Raw genomic sequence first — 17043 nt, 5'->3', positions numbered from 1 at the left:
TATTTTTATTAAAAGTCTTGTAAGAAAACTGAATGCTTTTTCATTGTTCTCAGATCCAAGGGTTTGGGTCTGTGGTCACCTATGCAAATTGGTGAGGCTTTTTATCCAACATTTCCCAGGAAAGGGGGGGTGCAAGTGTTGGGAGGATTGTTCATTGTTCTTAAGATCCAAGGGTCTGGGTCTATAGTCACCTAGGCAAATTGGTGAGGCTTTTTACCAAACCTTGTCCAGGAAGTGGGGTGCAAGGTTTTGGGAAGTATTTTGTGGGGAAGGACGCGTCCAAACAGCTCTTCCCCAGTAACCAGTATGAGTTTGGTGGTGGTAGCGGCCAATCCAAGGACAAAGGGTGGAATATTTTGTACCTTGGGGGAGTTTTGACCTAAGCTGGTAAAGATAAGCTTAGGAGGTTTTTCATGCAGGTCCCCACATCTGTACCCTAGAGTTCAGAGTGGGGGAGGAACCTTGACAGGATATAATTTAAGAAACCTTTTCTAGGACAGCAAATCCATTCATGCCAACAGTATACAACTCATTTGAGGAAGTAGACTATATTTTTCTTCCTGAGAGTCAAATCGGAGCTCCTTTCACAGGTTTTATTCAAGTAATCTCTCCATGGATCAAACCCTCACTAGTGGGAGGTGGAGATTGATAATCACCTCTCAATATTTGTGCAGCTAAACTTCAACACCAGTTTGTCTGCAGAAGGATAGAGGGTTTTTTTAAAAATTCTAGTAAAATGTAAATAAGCAGGACTTCAGGATTTCACCCAATATATGTTGGCTGTGATAATGGCTAGCTCGTATATAACTGTGTACTGCAGGAGGAAAGGGTAATAAGTCTCCCTCCAGAATAACACTTGATGGAATACAGAGATGCTCCTACTGAAATCACCCCTCCCCCCCAAAGACATGGGGAGTAAGTTACTTGACCTTTAAAGGTCATACCAAGTAATGCAGTGGAAAGTTTGGAGAAAATGTTTCCAGTACTTCTCCTGAGGCAGTGCAACACCGCATCACCCTTTCGCAACAGGCAAAGTGCTATTAGCACAACCAAGGCCTCTATTGCATAGTCACAATTAGCATGGGGACTAAAGCTGGGTATACTCTTTATGGTAAATCTTGTAAATTTTAGCATAATTCCTACAGAATTTTATGAGCTCCTCCCTTTTAAGGCAAAGGAATAAAATATAAAGGCATTGGTGGTTATAATGAAAGAATGAATATGGAGTGTCAAACCTTTTTGAATTGGATTCTTTTACTGAATTAACTTTGTTTAAGTTACCCATTTTCCCCATAAGTGCCCAAGACTACTTATGGCAGTTAAATTACCCCTCTATTTTTTGCTCTAAGCACTTATTGCTTTGGATAAAACTTTTTTCCAAGGCAGTCATCTAATAAACAAATTTTAGCCAAAGTATTTAAGAGACAATGTGTTATATGTGTTACTTATACCACATTGATATGTATTAAGCATATGGTATGAGTATTGCAAGTATGACTGTTTGGCAGTTATGCCAACTCAAGTGTATAGTTTCTCCCACAGAGCTGATCATTCTTTTTCACTGGTATATCCCATACACTGGAAGAGGACAACTCAGCATTTGGCATAAGTAGATAGGAAAATAAGATACATTAATATTCTGCCCTGGTACAGATTCTGGAGGTATCTTCACACACCAGGATCCTAGTATCCAAAACAAAAGTAAGAGCTCCTCAACAATAAATTAAGGAATTGGTATGAACAGGTGGGTAGGATCTTAGGTGATATATAAAGTGCTTTCTAACTTAGAATCATAGAAACATAGGGTTATAAGGGACGTTCCTAACTTAACTAGCCTTGCAATTAGAAAGCTTTTCCTAATATCTAACTTAAATATCTCACTGCAGATTAAGCCCATTACTTATTGTCCCACCTTCGGTGGACATGAGGACAATTGGTCATTGTCCTCTTTTAACAGCCTTTAACATATATGAAGAATAATCAAGTCCCCCCTCAGAAAGCAACCATCATATAAATACAAGTGATCTATGTAAGGTGAACTGAATAAGGCTGCAAGAACCTACTTCCTGGAAAGATTGATTCAGAGATTCTAAGGCCAGAAGGGACCATCATGATAATCTATTCTGACCTCTTATCTAGTACAGGCCATAGAACTTCCCCAAAATAATTGCTAGAGCAGATCTAGAAAAGCATCCAAACTTGATTTAAAATAACCAGGGATGGATAATCCACTTGTGGTCAGCTGTTCCAATGATTTACACTCACTGTTAAAAATGTATGCCTTATTTCCAGTCAATGTGTCTAGCTTCAGCTTCCAGCCATTGGATCATGTAAATCTTCTCTTCTAGATTGAGCATCCCATTGTTAAATATTTGTTCCTCTTGGAGGTACTTATAGATTGCAGTGAAGCTACCCCTTAATCTTTTTAAGATGAGCTCTTTAAGTCTCTCATAATGCATGTTTTCTAACCCTTTAATCATTCTTATGGCTTTTCTCTCAACCCTCTTCAATTTATCAAGATCCTTCCGTAATTGTGGGCAGCAGACTTGAACACAGCATTCCAGCAGCAGTCACACCAGTGCAAAATCCAGAAGTAGAAAAACCTCTCTAGTCCTACTCAAGAATGCCCTGCTTATGCATCCCAGGACTGCATTAGCTCTTTTGGCCACAGCATCGTACAGCAACTCATGTTTAGCTGATTATCCACCATGACTCAAATCTTTTGCAGAGCCAGTTTCCAAGAATAGATTCTTCCAGTCTGCAAGTATGATCTACATTCTTTGTTCCTAGATGTATACATTGAGCCACATTAACACATTTTTGCTTGCAGCCAGTTTACAAAGAGATCCAGATCATTCTGAATCAGTGACTTGTCCTCTTATTTACCTCTCCAATTTGTGTGTCATCTGCAAACTTTATCAGTGACGATGTTATGTTTTCTTCCAAGTCATCAATAAAGGTGTTATATAGTGTAGGACAAAGAACAGATCCTTTTGGGACCCCATTGGAAACAAACCTGCTCAGTGATTATTCCCCATTTACAGCTATTAACCTTTTCTTTCCTGTATCGTGCTATTCTGTCCATAAACAATAGATTGACTGAGCTTGGTTATTTGGTCTCTTGAACATTTAATATTAAACTGCAAGTGTAGTCAAAATAAGTTGGCTGCACATATCAACTCAATGTTAAATCCTGAATCTCTGCAAAAGGTCCTCAACCCAGCCAAACTCTTTTATATCCACCCCAGCAGAAATGCAGCAGATGAGACACAGAATTCAAAGCTCTGTGCAATAGACTTGAATTCCCTTCCCTAGGGGGAGCATTACTTTGTGAAGGCTCTTTGGGGACTTTTTCCAGCAGCAGTGCAAATGTGGATTGAGGGAGGGATGAGCCACATGCCAATCTCCCCAAGGGTAGGGTCTGTAACAGATGAGTTATGGGTAACGAGTTCTGCTGCAGCAGCAGCAGGGAGGCAGAAAATGGTTTCCTGTCCTGCAAAAATTTGATATACATATAAAAATTTTCCCCATCCAAATGGGGATGAAAAGTTGAAAGTCTGAAAATTGACAACAAAAATCTGAAGAAAAAAAAATGGGTTCAGTCAATTGAAATATTGGTGTTTCAATCATTCAGAGTGTTTCATTTCTCCTTTGACCATTTTTAATTTCTTTACTCTAATTAGCTTAGAGTATTTTTGAAACAAGTCATTTTGAAACAGAAAAGCAGAATTTCTCTTTTCAAAAATATCAAAACAAAATTTGAAAATTTCAATGTTTTTCCAAAATGTTTGAGTCAAAAAAAAACTTATTGAAACCAATACTTTCCCCATGATAAATTTCAATTTTAACTAACTGGTATCTTCCCATGGAAAAAAAAAAGAAGTTGAAAAATTCTCGACCATCTCTGGCAATCAATTTTACCTTGAGTATGTAGGCATCTGCTACTTCCTAAAGACCTTCCACTGAAGAGCCTGTTCCATTTACAGGAAGAGGACCAATAAAAATACATAATAAAAGCAACAAAAGGATGGGGAAGTGGATCAAGTTGCAAGTGATACTGTAACAAGAGTGGGAAAGATTAAACCAGTAATGCCATTGCAATATATCTACATTGGGAATCTGCAGAAGAGATTAATGACCACTGCAGATCCTACCAGTGCACTGGTAGGATTTCTGTAAGGTGTTTGATATAACATCTTTTATTGGACCAACTTCTGTTGTGAAAGAGATAAGATTTGAGCTTACACAGAGCTCTTCTTCAGGTCTGGGGAAGGTATTCACAGTGTCACAGCTAAATGCAAGGTGGAAAAGATTGTTTAGCATAGTGAGTTAACACATCTTGCAAGGGACCAATTAAGGTGAAGTGGGTAGTTAACACCTGTGCAGTCATAGGACAAAGGAGTGTTAGATTGTTGTAATAAGCCATGAATCCAGTGTCTTTATGCAGTCCATGATTTTTAGTGTCTAGTAAAACTAAAACAACAACTCTTTTGCAGGTGTTGTTCAGATTTCCTTTGTGGATGAGGACTGAGATCAGGTATGGAGTGATTTTTTTTTTGGTCATTATCATTCAGTGAGTTCAGTGGAGAGCATAGGGACGGTCTCATTTCACCCACACTATTATTGGGTCATTTGGTGCACTGAATGAGGCACTTCCATTCTGACCTGGAGAAAATTCCTTCTAGACACCAAATCTGGAAATTTGATGCCAAGCATATAAACAGAGTATTCTGTGTGCCACCTTAAAGCACTGGTCCATCCTATCTGATGCTCCAGAGGAAGGCCAAAAAAAAAAAAAGCCAAATACACAAAAACAAAAAACCCAATACATCTGACCAATTGTGCATCAGGGAAAAAGTTCCATCCGGACCTCTGTAGTTTACTGACTGAAGGCCAGAAGCATGATATTTGATTAGTGATTGTCTTAATGCAAAGATGCAAGTATTATGAGCATGGGAATGCAGAAGTTTCCGATATCCCCGATGGCCCATGAAGGAAGGAAATGAAGAGGAGATTAATAAATTCACAATTTGCAAGGCCAGAAGGGACCACCACAGCTATCCAGTCAACCCCCTGCACTCTCAGACTGTGGAATTTCTCTCAGAAGATAGATTAAAGCATATATTTTAGGAAAGGATATATAATCTCATTTTGAAGGCTCAAAATGATGGTGAATCTACTGTATCCCCAGTAAGCCATCCCAATGAATCACCTGCACTACTAGGAAACTGCATCTTATATCAATGTTGAGTTTCTCTAACTTCAAATTCCACCCACTGGATCTTGTTATGCTTTTATCTGATAGTGATGGGGTGGGGGGAGCTCTTCATTCTATTACATCTCTTATCCATGTGTAAGTATCTATACACAGTGATCAAGTTACTGCTCAACCTTCTCTTTCATATGCTAAATAGGTTGAGCTCCTTAAACATCAGATCATGAGGTTTGTCTTTTAGCATTTGGATAATTTTGTGTGACCTCCTTTAGACTCTCTGCGATATTTTCAGATCCTTCTTGAAGTGTGGAATACAGTACTCTAATAGTCTTACCCATGCTGTGTACAAAGGCAACAATCACTTACCTGCATCTACTTGACATTCCCTTTTTATACAGCCAATGGTCACATTAGCCCTTTCTGCTACAGGATTGCACTGAGTGGTCATGTTCAGGTGATTATCTACAATGACTCCTAAATGCTTCTCTGAGTCATTGCTTTCCAAGACAATCTCCCAGCCTGTAGGTATAGCATGACTTTGTTCCCAGATGTATTATTCTGCATTTGCTATATTAAAAATATTTTCTGGGATTATGACCATTTAGTCAAATGATTCAAATCAGTAACCTGTCCTACTTATTCACTATCCCATCTACAAACTTGATCAGCAATGACTTTGTCATCTAGATGGTTCTTAAAAATATTAACTAATGTTCGACCTATCTCCTAACCTCCTATCCTGGAGGACCCAGGCATTGATGGCCCATGCATTGATATCTCCATATTAAATACATTTTGAGATCTATCAGTGAGCTAGTATTTAATCCATCTAATATGTGTCTTGTTAGTTGCATATAACGCAGGGGTTTGTTTTATTTTAAAACTGAAGTGTCATATGGTTCTAAGTAAAAAAGTGCCTTGAAGAAATCCACATATACTATAACATAGTTGACTTTATCAACCAGACCTGTGATTTTGTCCAAACGTACTACACAGAGATATGTTTGACAAGACACACTTTCCATGAAACCACACTGACTAGCATTCATGATATTTTTACCCTCTAATTCATTGTAGATCAAGTTGCAAGTTAATTTTACCCAGGATCAATGTCAGGCTAATCGGTCCATAGTTGTCTGGGTCATCCCTTTTAAATATTGACCTACACTGGCAGTACTCCAATCCTTTGGAGTTTTCCCAGTTTTCCAAAGATTTGTTAAAAATTAATATTCATGGTTCAGATTGCTCCTCAGATAGTTCGTTTCTAATCTGGATCGACTGATCTGAAAATCGATAATTTTAGCAGTTTGCCATCTCATATCCTCCTTTGTTTCACATCGTCAACTTTTTATTGCATCCTCTGCATCATATGGGATGAATACATGTCTCTGCTTTGTTCCAAATACAGAACAAATATCTATTGAACATTTCTGCCTTTCTGCATCACTACTTACATTTTTACCATCTGCATCTAGCAATGGACCCATACTGGATTTGAGTTTTTTGTATATTTTAAAAAATTCTTTATGGTCTTCAACCATATTGGCCATTGATATTTCATTGATTCCTTTAGCTTAAAATTATCTACTTTAAAAAAAAAACAAACAAACTTGAAATTTATATTCATTGCCATTTACTTCCCCCTTTCCTCCCCCCCTCCTTTATGTTTTGCCATCACTTCCAGATCTCCTTTTAACCAGGATGGTTTTTTTCCCAGCTGAATTTTTCTTCATGTATGTGGAATTGTAGCTTTCTGGTCATCCCATAGGATGTTCTCCAACAGTGCCCCACTGTTAACACTTCCCCTCTAAATTATGCTCCCAGTCTATGCTGACAATTGCTTTCAGCTTTGGAAAATTGGCTCCTTTAAAGTTCCAAATATATATGTTACTGCTTGGTTCCATATTTCCATTTTAATTAAATTAAATGAAAGCATGATCACTGGTACCTAAGCAGCTGCTAATGTTAGGTCAGTGATTAACTCTTCATTGTTTGTTGGACTGAGGTCCAGTATTGAGGATGACATTCTCCTGGTTTTATCCAGACTGGTGATCTGCCAGGTCACTCCAATCCTCGACTCTGGGAGCCAGCCTTACCCTGCTCCACTGTGAGAACATCCCACTCCCGGGCTGTTCATGCACAGCCTCTAGCATGTGAGCTGCTCCCAATTATGTAAGTGAGCACTGTTGGCCAGCTGGTGCTTGGATCGTACAACTGAATGACACTAGCCTATATCTCTGATCCCAGACACAACCGTAGGAACCTCTGCCTTGCAGTGTCCAGTTATGTCCACTGGACACTGCAAGCATATATGAGTTTGTCAATTTAACAAAGAAATTGATATGTACCAGGCTTGTGATCCCAAGGAGAATCTCTGACATGCTTCAAACCAAACGCACTACTTCAGGTTGAACAAATACATTTATTAACTACAAAAAGATAGATTTTAAGTGATTATAAGTCTAAGCACAGCAAGTCAGATTTGGTCAAATGAAATAAAAGCAAAACGCATTCTAAGCTGATTTTAACACTTTCAGTGCCCTTACAAAAACTTAGATGTTTCTCACCACAGGATGGCTGATTGCCCTTCAGCCAGGCTCTCCCCTTTAATCAGCACTTCAGTCACTTAGTTGTGGTGGTGTCTATAGATGGAGGTGGAAGAGAGAGCATGGCAAATGTCTCTCCCTTTTATCATGTTTTCTTCCCTCTTGGCTTTGTCCCCCCCTTTCAGAGTCAGGTGAGCATTACTTCATCGCAGTCCCAAACTGACCAAGGGAAGCGGGGGGGGGGGTGAATCACTAGAGAGTCCAACAGATCTTTGTTGCTGCCTCGGCCAGTGCCCTTTGTTCCTGTGAGGCTGGGCCGGGTTCGTCCCATACATGCCCTGATGAGGTGTGAACTGCCCCTCTGCTACCAGAGAGAGTTTTGCCTGGGCTTGTTTTAAGCCATGAAGACACATTTTCAGACTCATAACTATATACATGAAATGACAACCTAACACATTACTATAACAATGTTCAGTGCATCATATGCCCTCCAAAGACACCCGACATGACAAACTTTGCATTGGCTTCCACACAATCATATTGTAAGGATGAACGTTGGGGTCCAGGGTGCTCCCATGAGGTACAGAGCAACACATTGAGTTACCCCACATTGGGTGCAGGACTTAAAGTTCAGATCAGGTCCTTGTAGCAATGAGCTCCACAGTCTAGACAGACACAGTGCGAAACTTTTCTTAACACTTTGGAGTCTGCCACCTTTCTAGCTGAATCTGAATATTCAAATCTTTCAGTTAATATCAATTAAACAGTATAATCAAGTCTCCCCATATAAGGCTGATGAGCAGCCCCTGAACACTGAAGGGAAGGCAGGAAAAATTGAAGAGTCCACACATACCGTACAACAGTCCCAAAGCATATGTATTAGCTTCCCCCAGAAGGAAGCCCTCTGCTTGAAGAATGGAGGATACTTACATCTAGAGGTTCTTCAACATGTGTGGTCCTATCTGTATTCCACATGTGGGCAAGTATGTGCTCCATGCACCAGAGATTTCTAGCAAATAATGTCCATTGGTAAAAGGGGCAGTGTAGACAAGTATTGCTTCTGTTCCAGTTCCTTTTCTGAATCAGAGAGGAAGGAAGGCAGGTAGTAAAATACAGATAGGGACCACACTTGTTGCAGAATATTCAGTTACAGGTAGGTAACCTCCATTTTTGTCTTCAACTGCTGGCACTGGTGCACACACACACTGCAGTAGGTATACATGTCTTTAATGCTGTTCTTCCAACAAGCGGCGTCTGCAGAAAAGGCCTGGCCTAAAGGCATGTTTTGTGAAGGTATGGATGGAGCTCCAAGTAGCTGCCTTACACACGTCCAGTATAGATACTTCTCAAAAATAGGCTATTGAAACTGTTTGTGCTCTCATGGAGTGGGTCCTCACCCTGACCAAAGGAGAACAACATGACAAAGGATAACAGAAAATGCTGCACTGCTGGCTATCCACTTAATGCTTGTCCTCATGACAAGTGACATTGGGGTTTTCCCAATTGATTTAATCTTTGCAGCTAGAAATCCAAAACCAGTTTGAATTTGAGAGAGTGCAATCTTCTCTCCTCATTGGAAGTATGAGGATTTGGAAAGAATACTAGTAAGTGGACTGATTCATGTGAATCCTGGAAATTACCTTATGGATGAATTTCGAGTGGAAATGAAGGTCCACTATCTCATTATGAAATGTGGTTTAAGGTGGGTCAGTTTCATCACCTTTCTGGCCAATGTGATTGCTAAGGTGGCAACATTCATGGAAAGCTAGGCAGAACATGTAGTCAGTGATTCAAAGAATAGTATGGTAAGTACTGATAGTAGGAGGTTGAGGTCCCATTATGGTATAGTTTCACACAAGTGGGAGGGTTCTAACAAGACCGTTCAGGATACATACATTGTTGTTTGAGTATAAATAGAATTCCTACTGGAGGATGAATGGTGCTATTTGTTGCCAAGTGGACCTGCAGCAAGCTAATGGAAAGCCCTAGCTTCTTGAGGGACAAGAGATAGTTTAAAACAGCAGAGATACCTGCTGGTTCTGGGGATGACTGGTTCTATCGTGTCCAGGTAGAGAAATGCCTCCATTTAGCCAGATAGCATTTTCTTGTGCAGACTTTTCTGGTGTGATTAAGAATAGTTTGAAATGCTTCCAAAAATGAATGCTGGAGGTCTGATGCTCATCCAAATACCAGGTCATGAGGTGAAGAGGCTCCAGTTTGGGAATGTTTGCAAGATGTCTAGGAGTGACTGATGCATGCCTTAGACCTCCTTGAGGGAGATCTGGGGCTCAGTCACCATCCCCTGCAAAAGCACCTGTTACTGCCTATGGTCATCGGGCAGGAATATTGATAATAGAGCCATTCCCTCATCAGGTGAGGAGGATCACACCCCCATCAGAACCATTAGGACCAGTGGATCCAGTGTGATTTCTTCTTCTGCATACTTTGACAGAGCTAGCTGGTGTCAGATAGGAGAAGAGGGCCAGTGCAATTCCTGCATGAATCCAGGGTGTCTAGCATAAAGGATTCCACAGACTCCGGTAGGTACAATATGAAGGGTCGACCAGTTGGGGAAGGTCCCAAGGGATTGGGTACCATTGGTCTCCTGGGTAATTGCATCTGGGAGGAGGATGGCTTCAAGACCGTCTAGAGGTTCTGTCTGGGTTGGCCTCCCTATGAGGAAGCAGAGGCTCATCTAGAACATGGGGCTTGGCCACTGAGAAGAAATGTTCATAGTCTACCAGTGAAAGAATGTTCCAACTTGTAGATGCAGTAAGTAGGAGAGATGCATCCCCTTCTTCTCTAGATGCTTTCTTCCCATGTTGAAACATCTCTGAGGAGGACTGGGTCAGACAGGAGAGATGGATTCTGGCACAGAGGTTCTGACTCAGGCCATGCTGAGGGAAGAAGGAACTGGAGAGGTGTCTGTCTGCACCCCCTCTTATATTCTTGTTACAGAATATGAGGGAAGCAACTTGCAGGAACAGACCAGACACTATTAGCTATAAATTCTCTGGCCTCAGGTACATGAAGCACATGTGTACCCACATGTAGAACACACATACTGACCAGCACTCAAAGAAGAACCTGCTGCTACTATATTCTATCGGTGTCCCACTGTTCAGTTACATGGTCTATTATTTCATTTTATATAAAGCAATAGGATAGTTCAAAAGTTTTTCCACTTCTTTTTCTCTTCCCCATAGTTTTTTCCTCTTCCCATAGAGATTTTTTTTTCTTCCAAATCCTCGAACAGCATCCAGACTGCATGCTATTTGGTACAGTTCATTAGCTCTACATCAACTAGGATGGATACGTGGGCAATTTAGAGTTAGAATGAATAATTTATTGGGTATATCATTTTGTGAAGACCCATTACTCTACTAATTAAACTTCAAAATGTAAATAGTCAGTTTTGCCAATATTTACTACATAGATCTTGGAGATAAATACATTTCAACTTCAATTATTCAAGCCTCAACTACTCATTGCTCCCTTTAATCTGAAAAAATGTCTCACAGGATCTATTACTGAGCATTCCCTTGATTTTCTGATTTTATTCAGCATCCCACATGACATCCAGATGCTCTGTTCTTCATTAAGAATGAGCTTCCCATTTAGGGGAAAGAGTGAATTTTTAAAAGTTCAATTCTTTCCCAATTAGGTTATTATAAAAATGGGTTATTCAAAATAAGATTTCTAAAGCTTATCTGCAACAACAAAGAAATAAGTTTGCTGACAGCCAGGATCTGATCACAGACAGCAACCAACTTTGCACCTATTACCACAATTTGCTGAATGACAATCAATTAAGCATGAGACCAATGATAATTGGATAGATCAGTGGTTCCTAACCCATGACCCGTGGGCTGCTTGTGGCACAATCAGCACACAGCTGCAACTCATGTGACATCCTCAGGGCCATACAGGTAGTAGATATATTGTGTGGATGTGGCCCACATAACACAGAGAGCTCCATATGTGGTCCACAATGGTAAATAGGTTGAGAAACCACTGGGATAAATTATGTGATCTTGCCAGTTACATAGGGCCTTACATGTAGGAAGACTTCCTGAGCATCAGGTAAATATATTTAAAATATAGCAAAGGAGTAAGGTATAAAATAGATGTGCAGGACATCCTATCCCATTCCCCTTGCTTGGGGAGCCACTCATTCATGACAAAGAGCTCTTACTGCAGTAGTGTGGGAGAGAACAGGAATTTTGCTGCAGTATTTTCTCCTAGTTTGCTGCTGTTCTTAACATTCCTGCCTGCAAGATTGTTGGCTACAGTCTTGTCAAAAAGAACTACAAGAGGGAGACACACACACAGTTTATTAACAAAATTCAAGTGAGTATACACAGAACCGTTCTTTCAATATTTGCACAGCTCTACTTTGGAGAAATAAGTCTACCCTGACATAGTATCACGGTGGTGACACTGGCTGTGTTTGCCAAGGTAGACAGAATGTTTAAAAAACCCACAACAGGCTCATAATGGGATGTTTGTTTCAACCTTCATTTTACTGGCTGGTTCAATGGCTAGCTGCAAAGCATTCTTGGCTTGTGCAGTATGCCATTTTCCTTCCTTGCCTTAGAAAGAGCAGCTCTATAATCTAAACTGTGCTTGTAAAAATTTCCTGTGTGGTGTCATGTCACTAGAGAGCCAACTGGCTATGGCTGGCGGCAAAAACACTACGTGTGCCTCCCGGATGGAGAAGAAAAAATCCTCTTTATTCAAAATAAATAATTAAATCAAAGGCACATTGATGTTACCCTCAATCCAACTGGAGACAATTAGAGAGGGAGAAAGAAAAAGCACTCATCTATATCTGTCTTCACTTTCCTTAGGGAAGCCTGAACAATCTATCCCAAAGCCTGCAAGTCTCCACAATCAGACCTACATATGGTGCAAGACACCAAGGCTTTTTAGCTATGAAGAATTAATTCAGTTGTTCCCACTTTTCTGTACTAAGCCTTTGATCCTCCACAAAACCACTCAACTCTTCAGGCATCATAATCCCCGAACTATGTAAAGTTAGAAGAAGCATATCCTGCTTCTTTCAGAACAGGTTCCATTCTAATGCCTGCCTTCTCCCCTTAACTTTCCTCATTATTAATTACAACTGCAAGGTTTCCTCTAGGTTGGACACTTCTGTCAGGCGTTGCTATGCAGAGCTGATTCAGTCCCCATCTCTGGGGCAGAAATTAACTCTTTGCTGCCATAGCCCACTGTGACATTGCTCTACTCCATCATACTTCCCAAGTCTATTGCACCATTACATAGGTTCACATGTTAATAGTTGACCTCAACTTCTGCAGCATAATAGACTTCTGACATTGCTAATTTGTGACTGAATGACTTCCAAACGATTATAAACATTTCTTTGAAAGTGCCAAAATGTATGTATTCTTTGTAGTTTGGTTTTGATCATTACAATTTCTAGTGTCTTGGTCTCACCATTCTGGAGAGATGACATTACCCCTCCCCCCCAAAGCAATGACTCCAGTTTCCACATATAAGCACAGCAACTATATATTTATATCTCCAAATTGCCCAGTTTACCTCAAATTTTGCCCCCCAAAAGCCAACATGCACCCTCAACAAGAGATTTAAGAGGTGATGCCTAGGATAAACTTCTCAAGCCCCTGGAGTGTTCATCCACACACAGTCTTCATAAGTGTAACAACTCCAGTTAATTGGCAGTCAGTTAACTCAGTTATTAGTAAAAAGAAAAGGAGTACTTGTGGCACCTTAGAGACTAACCAATTTACTTGAGCATAAGCTCACGAAAGGTTAGTCTCTAAGGTGCCACAAGTACTCCTTTTCTTTTTGCGAATAAAGACTAACATGGCTGTTATTCTGAAACCTGTCAGTTATTAGTGTAGATGTGCTCTAAGTGCTTGATCTTTAAATAAGTATATAATAGAACTCCCATTTCATATCCCAATATTAGAAGTTAAAATACTACATTCTACAAGTTATATTATCTAAATAAATTAATTTAAAAAGTTGAATACACAATAATATATCCAATAAATAAAAATCACTGGTATGGTATAAGATCAATAAATCATGGTGAATAAAATGCTACATATTTCAATTTCAGAAGCTAGGAATGACATGATAAAGCTTATTTTATTTCACTGCTTGTGACTGAGTTATGCATGCTATCCCTAATTCAAGAAAATAAAGAGCAAAATAATTCAGAGCCCTAGATGCTTTCTACTTGCTTTTGCTGTCTAGTTAATTAAAAAAGGGCAGATGGATATGGGAAGCAATGTAGTTCAACACAAACTTTCCAACTTTGCTGGTGTCCACAGTTCAATGCAAGCACTATTCAACATCAGTACTTTATTATAATTATTTGGCATTCTTTCTGCTTTGGGGAGTTTCTGGATTATGCAAACATGAAGGATGAATAACTGCTGATCCTGATATGGAAGAACCATTCTCTCCCTATCAGGAGAAAAGGTATATAGTGCAACAGGAAGAAAGTTACAGAGGTCTTCAAAGTTCACCTTCTATTTCGACAGACATCCAGCTAGCGTGCACATACATACGTCCTTCCTCTCTCACATATACATCCATCATGTATAATGCTCATTGAACTGAATTTTAAAAAGCAGCAATATCAAAATATACAAAAACAAAAAAACTAGCTCTTACATTGTCATTAGATTAATGGGTTTTCACAAAGGTAAGTTGACTCAAAATACTGTTTCCCCACTACCAATCAGCAGTGCACTAAAAAATTTACCAAATACCTGGAAAGTTACCAGTGATATAGTATACTATCAGATTTAAAGCCCCAAGGAGAACAATTAATTACACAATAGAGTTCGGCACATAAGTTACTGTCAAGGTTCCTCCCCCACTCTGAACTCTAGGGTACAGATGTGGGGACCTGCATGAAAAACCTCCTAAGCTTATCTTTACCAGCTTAGGTCAAAACTTCCCCAAGGTACAAAATATTACACCCGTTATCCTTGGACTGGCCGCTACCACCACCAAACTAATACTGGTTACTGGGGAAGAGCTGTTTGGACGCGTCCTTCCCCCCAAAATACTTCCCAAAACCTTGCACCCCACTTCCTGGACAAGGTTTGGTAAAAAGCCTCACCAATTTGCCTAGGTGACTACAGACCCAGACCCTTGGATTTTAAGAACAATGAACAATCCTCCCAACACTTGCACCCCCCCTTTCCTGGGAAATGTTGGATAAAAAGCCTCACCAATTTGCATAGGTGACCACAGACCCAAACCCTTGGATCTGAGAACAATGAAAAAGCATTCAGTGTTTTACAAGAAGACTTTTAATAAAAAATAGAAGTAAATAGAAATAAAGAAATCCCCCCTGTAAAATCAGGATGGTAGATATCTTACAGGGTAATTAGATTCAAAAACATAGAGAACCCCTCTAGGCAAAACCTTAAGTTACAAAAAAGATACACAGACAGAAATAGTTATTCTATTCAGCACAGTTCTTTTCTCAGCCATTTAAAGAAATCATAATCTAACACATACCTAGCTAGATTACTTACTAAAAGTTCTAAGACCCCATTCCTGTTCTGTCCCTGGCCAGAGCAGCATACAGACAGACACAGACCCTTTGTTTCTCTCCCTCCTCCCAGCTTTTGAAAGTATCTTGTCTCCTCATTGGTCATTTTGGTCAGGTGCCAGCGAGGTTACCTTTAGCTTCTTAACCCTTTACAGGTGAGAGGAGCTTTCCCCTGGCCAGGAGGAATTTCAAAGGGGTTTACCCTTCCCTTTATATTTATGACCCGCCCCCCAAATCTCAGCAAGGGTGAAACACTGGCTGGGATTTCTTCCTGGAGCTCTAGGAAAAACAGAGTTAATAAGACACATGCATCTCTAAATATACCACCAAGTACATAAAGACTAACAATATTTTCCACATCTCAAGGACGATTTTAACCAGTTGATTCTGGGAAACTTTCACGGGAGAGTGCATCAGCCACTTTGTTAGAAGCTCCTGAGATGTGTTGGATGTCGAAATCAAAATCTTGGAGAGCTAAACTCCACCGAAGAAGTTTTTTGTTAGTTTCTTTGACGGTGTGAAGCCACTTTAGTGCAGCATGGTCGGTTTGCAGGTGGAAACGCCGTCCCCAAACATATGGGCATAGCTTTTCCAGAGCGTAGACAATGGCATAACATTCTTTTTCAGTGACTGACCAGTTGCTTTCCCTCTCAGACAGTTTTTTGCTGAGAAACACTACAGGGTGGAATTCTTGATCAGGTCCTTTCTGCATTAAAACTGCTCCCACACCACGCTCGGTTGCATCTGTGGTTACTAGGAACGGTTTGTCAAAGTCTGGGGTCCTTAGTACAGGGTCAGACATGAGTGTCGCTTTAAGCTTGTTAAAGGCCTTCGGACACTTTCCGGTCCACTGAACAGCATTTGGCTGTTTCTTTTTGGTTAGGTCTGTCAGTGGGGCAGCGATTTGGCTGTAGTGCGGTACAAATCGTCTGTAATAACCGGCCAAGCCTAAGGATTGAACCTGTTTCTTTGACTTTGGGAGAGGCCACTTTTGGATAGCATCCACTTTGGCCTGTAGGGGGCTGATAGTTCCTTGACCCACCTGGTGTCCAAGGTAAGTCACTCTGTTTAGGCCTATTTGACACTTCTTAGCCTTAACAGTTAGTCCTGCCTCCCTTATGCGCTCAAGGACTTTTTGTAGATGTTCCAGGTGGTCTGCCCAGGAATCCGAAAATATGGCCACATCGTCAAGGTAGGCGACTGCATATTCTCCTAATCCCGCTAGGAGACCATCTACAAGTCTTTGGAAAGTGGCGGGTGCATTTCGCAGCCCGAAAGGGAGTACATTAAATTCATACAGCCCGAGATGTGTGATGAAGGCTGACCTTTCCTTGGCAGATTCATCCAGCGGTACCTGCCAGTACCCCTTGGTTAAGTCCAAGGTAGAGATGAACTGGGCCCGTCCCAGTTTCTCTAATAGTTCATCTGTGCGTGGCATTGGATAGTTGTCTGGGCGAGTTACAGCATTTAGCTTACAGTAGTCCACGCAAAAACGTATTTCCCCATCTGGTTTGGGAACTAGAACCACTGGAGATGCCCATGCACTTTCAGAGGGGCGGATTACACCCATCTGTAACATATCCTGGATCTCCCTTTCTATAGCAGTTTTAGCTTGAGGAGACACCCGGTAAGGGTGGACCCTAATTGGGTGAGCATTACCTGTGTCAATGGAGTGGTATGCCCGTTCAGTCAGTCCTGGGGTGGCTGAGAACGTTGGCGCG

Source organism: Lepidochelys kempii, chromosome 1 (genome assembly GCF_965140285.1).
Source record: "Lepidochelys kempii isolate rLepKem1 chromosome 1, rLepKem1.hap1, whole genome shotgun sequence".
Classification (NCBI taxonomy): Eukaryota; Metazoa; Chordata; order Testudines; family Cheloniidae; genus Lepidochelys; species Lepidochelys kempii.
This window is presented reverse-complemented; position numbering follows the sequence as displayed.